Below are 7,316 nucleotides of genomic sequence, written 5' to 3' on the forward strand. Positions count from 1 at the left end.
ACTCAGGCCTTCACCAAAGAAAAAGAAAGAAAAAGGAGTTTTCTGTATAATATGCAAGACTTGAGCATGTAAAAAATTCCATGGGAATCTCTTGGCCCAGACTGAAATTGGGTAAAAGAAAAATTAAACTATTTTTTAACTTAATAGTAAAATTAAAAATTTGGAGGACTTTTTAATGCTTCTATAAAGAAAGAAAGAAAATCTTGATTTATGTAATTTTCCTCTTCTCCCCAAATATCCCATGTCTGATCCAATGTCTGGGTCAGACTCTAAGCAATGAATTGGCTGCAAATAAAATTCCTGTTAAGGTATTTCTTTAACTTACAATGGCATTTTTTGGAGCTCAACAAAAAGATTCTGAAATGAACCTGAAACAATAAATGTGAAAAATGATTAGTAGAAATAAGAGCAAGGAAAAAGGACTTGCCTTAATAATATTAAATATCTTACTAACCATATGAATATTTTTAAAGGATGGTGCTTACACAGCATTTAGCAGATCAAGTCACAAAAGTATGGAAACAGATCCATGTTAATGAAACTTCATTATATAACAAAGGTATAATGTTGGTGAAGATTACTAAAAAATTTGTATTGGAATATTGGTTAATGAAATGATTTTTCTCATTCTGTCCACCTTTATTAGTGGCATTCTTCTGTGACAAAGGGTTTTCCTTCCTCACTGGCCCACCTATAAGACTCATGGACTATTTTCTATCCAATATGTTGATATTCATCTACAGTCATTATTCTTTCAGATGCTCAGATTGAGTCATACTAACAGGCACAATTCAAATGAACATTACAGGGATTTTCTTACCTTCTTGTCTTATTTTATATTTTAGAGTGAAAATATTTGTTTCTCATAAGAAGGACATATTTATTTAGTTATTTGCCTTTTCCAAAAAATATAAATTATTTGAAATTATAATCCATTATTATAACTAATAATAAACACACTTGAGAGGCGTTCCCAGTTTCTTTGCAGTTCTTTTATGCTTTTAATACATTTCCCTGAGAAGGTACACAGTACTTTTCTAAATTGACAGGAGTCTTTTTAAAGTGTGGTTATGCTATCATTTTGATGTACTTTAGGTTTATTTGTTCAGTTTGTATTCAGTTTTAGGAATTGCTTTTCCCCCTCTTTTTCAATTTAAATTTATCTTTGAATATATGTCATTTACATGGCTCCGAGTCAAGGTCATGTAAGAAGGCAGAGTGTATGGTTCACATTCATCCCCTGTAGGTAACCACTTTTACCATTTTTATTAGTTTCTGGTTTAGCCTTGTTTCTTTTTGCAAAAATGAGCAAATATGTATAGATATTCTTATGTCTCCTCACACAAAAGGTAGAATTCTATATACACTGTTCTGCACCTCTCTTTTTTCACTTGCAATATATCTTGGGAATTATTCCATCTCAGTTCATAAAGATCTTTCTAATTCTTTTAATTGTTGCATAGCCATAGACCCACATATTCCATCATGTGGCTATAGCATGATTTAGTCAGCAGGTCTCCCATCAGTACACACTTGGGCTACTTGCGATTTTGTACTGTTTATTTTAAGTACAGTAACCTGGTGCTTACAATGTTTTAGTTCTCATGGACATAGATCTTCAGGGCAGATTACTGGAAGAGGTTTTGCTGGGTCAAAGGGAAATTGCTATTTGCTTTTTTTTAAAGTATATTTTTATTGATTTTAGAGAGAGATAAATGGAGAAGGGAGAGAAACATTAATTGGCACGCCCACTACTGGATATGGAGCCCACAACCTTGGCATGTGCCCTGACTAGGAATCAAACCAGCAACCTTTCGGTGCATGGAACACTGCTCAACCAACCTAGCCAAACCAGCCAGGGCTCTATTTATTTTTGTTAATTTTTTCTAAATTCTCCTCCATAACAGATGCACAAGTTTTCACCCACCAGAAAAGTATGGGAGTATGAATTTAATCACAGGCCCCCAACCGAACATGTTACTCAGTGTTTGGATTTTTTTCCATTCAAAATGGTGAGAAAGTGTGGTTTAATATGCATTTCTCTAAAAACAGTGAGCATTTTTCTATGTTTAAATGCCACCTGGCTATCTTTATCTGTGAGCTGCCTGCTTTGTTTGCTCAGGTTTCTATGTTTTTCTTCTTAACTTTTAAGATTTCTATACTAGGAGATTATCCCTTTGTAATTAAACTGAAAATATCTTCTCCCAGTTTATTATTAATATATCCTCTGCTAACTTTTGTTGCCATTAGGTTTGCTTTAGTTGTCATGATGTTGACTTGGTCTGTTTTTTTATTTGACTGCTCTGCATTTTGAGTCACAGTTGGCTTTCTCCACTCCCAGACTGTAAAGGAATTCACCCAAGCTTTCTTTTAGTACTGCCTGCATTTCTTTACATTTGGATCTGATACTTGTTGTTAATCTGGTATGTGGTATGAGGTATGGATCCAAATTTATCCTCATCCAAATGGCCATCCAGCTGTCCCTCCACCGCTATTAAAGAATCTGTCTGTGCTCCGGGGACTTGAGATGCTCCCTTCATCAGAAATCAAATTCCTTGTGTATTTGGGCCGTTTTCTGGGCCTTTGATCATGTTTTTGTGTATGTGTGTGTGTGTGTTTTTGTCTCTTCAGGCACCAGCACACATTCTTCACTATTGATGTTATCGTGTAGGTTTTAATATCTGGTGGACTGCTTGCCCGTGACTTTTCTTTTTTTTCAGGCCTTTCTTTATTATTCATGCATGCAATTTAGAATCAACTATCTAGCTCTAAAAGATTATTGGTATTTTTATAGGGATTGCATTACATGTATATATTAATTTGGGTATAACTGGCATCTTTATAATATTGAATCATTGTATCATCAATAGCAAAGAAAATCTCTTTTTGTGTCTTCTGGAACCACTTTCAGGTTTTGCACAGATCTTGTTAAGTTTTTTCTACAGTGTTTTCATCTTATTTATGGCTGTGGAGTCTTTTCTTCCACCTGACATCATGTCTTCCAATTGGTTATGCAAAGTTTTTTTTCTTCCTTTTTAAAAAAAATATATTTTATTGATTTTTTTTTTTTTTTTTTTTTTACAGAGTGGAAGGGAAAGGGAGAGGGATAGAGACTTAGAAACATCGATGAGACAGAAACATCGATACAGCTGCCTCCTGCACACTCCTTACTGGGGATGTGCCCGCAACCAAGGTACATGCCCTTCACCGAATTGAACCTGGGACCCTTCAGTCCGCAGGCAAATGCTCTACCCACTGAGCCAAACCGGTTAGGGCCAAAGTTTTTTTCATAAGAGCTCCTCAGGTGATTTTAAGGTATAGCCAACTTGAAAACCACAACTTATTATGAAAATTCAGTGTTATCCTTTGATACACAGGGTATGGCTCAAATCTTAATCAGCCCCTTCCCCCCACACTGGCCACCTTTCTTCCAGAAGCTCTACGATCAGGGTGCTATTTGTTTTCCATTTCATCCCCTTGGCAACCTCCTGGTGATCTTTGACCTTTACCTTCCACACCCACATGCAGCCAGTGGGCTAGTTTACCTGTTTCTTTCTCTATGGCCTTGTCCAGACTCATGCATTACATTTCATTCCTATCCTCCAACCCCTTGGCAAGGCTCTGGGCCAGGTCTGCGTCTTTACCGCCTCCTTGCCCTCGGAATAAAATGACCGTCTTCTCCCAGCCTGTCAAAGCAATCTTCCCTGCTCCCATCATGCTGCTCGGTGCTCCCAGCCACAGACCCATGAGCCATCCAGCCTCTGCCAGCTGGGACGGGACGGCAGCAGGGCCCACCTGCGGCAGGATTCCCTCCTCTTTGCCAGCCCGAGTGGCTCAAGCCTCGCCCACGCTCATCTTTAGTCCTTGCCGTGGGTTTGCCCGACTGGAGTTATCTCCACACTGGCCACGTTTTAGCACCGGCTCTCCCTCTCACTTGCAGATTGAAGTGGGATGTTTTCAGTAAGTTTGCTCTGATTGACTTCACAAACAGGTGGCTCACTTCCCAGTTCCTGACCACCCCTCCCTGAACCCCCCAGACACCTAGCAGGAGGGTCCACATCCGAGTGGGTGAGCATTTACGGTGCTTTGCACTTGCCTGTACATTGAAATTTTTCATAATAGAAAGTGGGGGAAAGGGACGTTTGTGGAATTGAATTCAAGGGGCGGTAAGGCCTCTGCTTCCATTTCACCGGGGGCTCTGGGCATTGGCAGCGGTCTTGGCTCAGTGTAGGTCCTCGTTTCCCAGACACTCAATTCCCTCCCAGTGGGACACTGGGAAGGTACTGGGGCCGGGAGGCACCTGCTCCCAAGAGAAGCTGACTTCATGCTCCGGGGACAGTGGCCTGAGCACGCGGTGCACAGCCCGAGCCCGTGGCCACACAGAGCAGGGGTGGCAGGTGCGGAGGACAGTTTGGGAGGAAGAGTGGGGCTTGGGGAGGGGGCGCAGTGGCCCCCCACTTACTGCCTCCGGAGCCAGTGAGCATTCCTGAGACAATACGTGTTCTTTCCAGCTCATCCAAAAATAAACGCAGCTCTCCGCCCGGCTGCGGGGATTAGCTCTGGCTGGGGGATGGCTGGACCAACAAGGGCTCCTCCTGGTCCCCCAAAGCCGGCTAATAATACACGGATAAGTCATCTGACCCGGTGATCCCGGGAGGAATCCCACCCAGCAGAGGACCCAGTTAGCCCCTGAGGACTGCCCTTGAAGCAGCAAGAGGTTCTCTTCTTTGATATTTTTCTCTCTCTGGATGGAATCTTTGTGAAAAATATATTATATATGTCCATCCCCTCTCCCCCTTCATCTCAATGAAACAAATGTTCAACATAGTCCACTCAGGCTCATCAGAAAGGCAGTGGTACTGCGTGTGCCTAACACACGGAACCTTCACGTGACAGACACAGCGGCAGGCACAGTGTCTGAGAAGCTAACATCCTGCTGAATGCCCATAATCACTGATGTTTTTCTCTCTCCCTCTCCCTGCTTCTCTGAAATCAATAAAAATATATCTAAACCGCTTTCTATGTGGCCATTTCAGTAGTCACTTCCGTCTTCAGGGTTTCTTCTGGAGGGCTGCATTTCATGCCTAACCGGATCCTCTGTTTTATGGCCGTGGGCAGCGTCCTGCCCGCCACTTGCTCAGGTGCAGAAGGAGGTCGGGCAGCAAGTGCGCTCTATGACCTTCCAACTGAACACTCTGATTTGACAGGAAGTTTGAGGAGAGAAGGAGGATGGGTAGCTGGAGAGGCTGGGGAAGGCCGGCAGCATCTCAGAGCCCGTACTGGGCTCGGTGATGTGACATCTGCTCCTTCACGGCGCTCACACAGTCCCGTGGGGAATACACCCTTCAGTTCCTGAGCGTGGGTATGCCTGTGGTTACACAGAGACCTGGGTGAGGTGGTGACCGAGAAGGACAAATCCAAACAGACCTGTGTTCTTCTCCCACAAAGGCCCTCCCCACAGCGCTCCTGTGTTTAAGAAGGCACTGCGAGCGCCAGCCCCACCCTCCCTCTGCCCAGCATCCCTCACCGCCTGAGAGGTAGCCAGGGCCCTTTGCACTGTCCCTTGGCTCCACGGGGCCTGAGAACACCTGTCCCCGCAGGTGACATTTATCTGTCCTGCGGCTGTGCTGCAGGCCTCCCAAAGAGATGGCCAGACAATAGCACAAAGACATAGACGGCAGCCCCAAGGCAGGCGGGGAGCAGGAAGGGGTTAGCAGCCTTTCCCCGGTGGCCACTCACCTGGCCTGGCCTTCCTACAACAGGCACTCAATAAATGTGTTGCATTGAACTTCTATCGCCCAAATCTGAAAAACAATTGATCCATCATTTATAATATAAACTATTAAGCATAAAGGCTGCATCTTCCTTTCCTTTTGTATCTTTTTGAAGTGCTCTGTATAGGGGCCAGCATACAGTAGGTGTTTCATTAATGTCCCCACACCTCTTTGAGTAATCTCCATACCTGGGCTTGGTAAGGGTGGGAGCAGGCAGTCCTTATTCTTAAGTGGGGACCGTTGACACACAGCTCTCTTTCGAATTAACAACCAACGCTTGCCCTCTGGCCGCTCCCAAAGATTTGATCAGAAAACATGGGGTAAAACAAGCGAAAAGTAGAATGGAATGGGCAAAAGCTTCAACTATACCCTTGCTCTTCTCTGAGCTTTATTTTTCCAATCCTGATTTAGAAACAACCACACTTGTAAGACACCCCCACACCCTCCTGTTCTCTGCAGGCCACCGCTGTCCCCCGGCCCCCGGCCTAGGCCAGCAGCTGGTTTTTCCTAATCGGTCATACGTCTTAGTAACAACAGGGCCTTCGCAGCTGTTGCTGGGAATACTAGCGGGTGGGATAGCGCTCAGCATTAATTTACTGGTCCTACTGGTGCTTGAGAAAGGATCACGTTAATATGCTGCTAGTGAAACGGAAAGGTGCACAGGGAAAGGAGAAGAGGGCAGAGCGGGGAGGGAGGGAAGGAGAATTACTATTGTTGCTGTTGTTCCTCGCATACGTTTTATAATCACACAGTCCTGCCACAACCCTGTGTTGTGACAGAAGTCTACTCAAATCTCCAGGAGGATGGGAACATTTTCAGTTTCGTTCACTTTCCTGTAAGATGAGGTTTCTGAGGCCAGTCTGACTGCTCTGTCCCTGGGCAGGGCTCCCCCTGATGTCGAAGCCTGGTAGCTGCCTGTGCGGTGGTCAGGCAGGGTCTCCCCAGCCAGGCTGGTCCTTCACGTCGCCAGCCCCAAGTTCAGCAAAAGGCATTTCAAACTCCCAACTTTCTATAGTTGGAAGAATGGCTATAATCCTGCTCATTTCTATATATACCTTTCCCCTGGCAACAACGCCAAAAAAACGTGAGGCAGGAGCTGCTTCTCAGCCTGTGGTGTGGTCATTCTCTTTCCAAATATAGAGAAGGAATGAGCCAGGGGGGTTAGTGGGGCCTATAAAAGCACAGCCAGCAGCAGCCCCTCATAGCTGCTCTCGTGGGCGGAGGTAAGTCACAGCCCCTCCGGCATGGCTCTCGCCTCGGTGTGGCCGAGCACTCAGGGCCGGGCCTTGCCTGGCTTTGCTGAGGAATAGATGTGAAGGACAGGTCCTCCTCCGGCCTCCCCTCCCCATCACGGGCAGGATCTCCATGGACCTCGGCTTGTCCAGTGGGATCACGGTCTACCTCTGCCTCTCTGAGTGGTGCAGGGACCACGGGATGCGGTGCCTTCCTGTACCCTCACCTTCCCCACCTACATGTGTGCCTGTCACATGCACTGTTCTCCCAAGAACAACCACACAGTCCAGGTGTCAGTCAGCCGGTTTA

Source organism: Myotis yumanensis, unplaced genomic scaffold (assembly GCF_028538775.1).
Source record: "Myotis yumanensis isolate MYYU_CA2020_CCGP unplaced genomic scaffold, mMyoYum1.0.hap1 SCAF_16, whole genome shotgun sequence".
Taxonomy (NCBI): Eukaryota; Metazoa; Chordata; class Mammalia; order Chiroptera; family Vespertilionidae; genus Myotis; species Myotis yumanensis.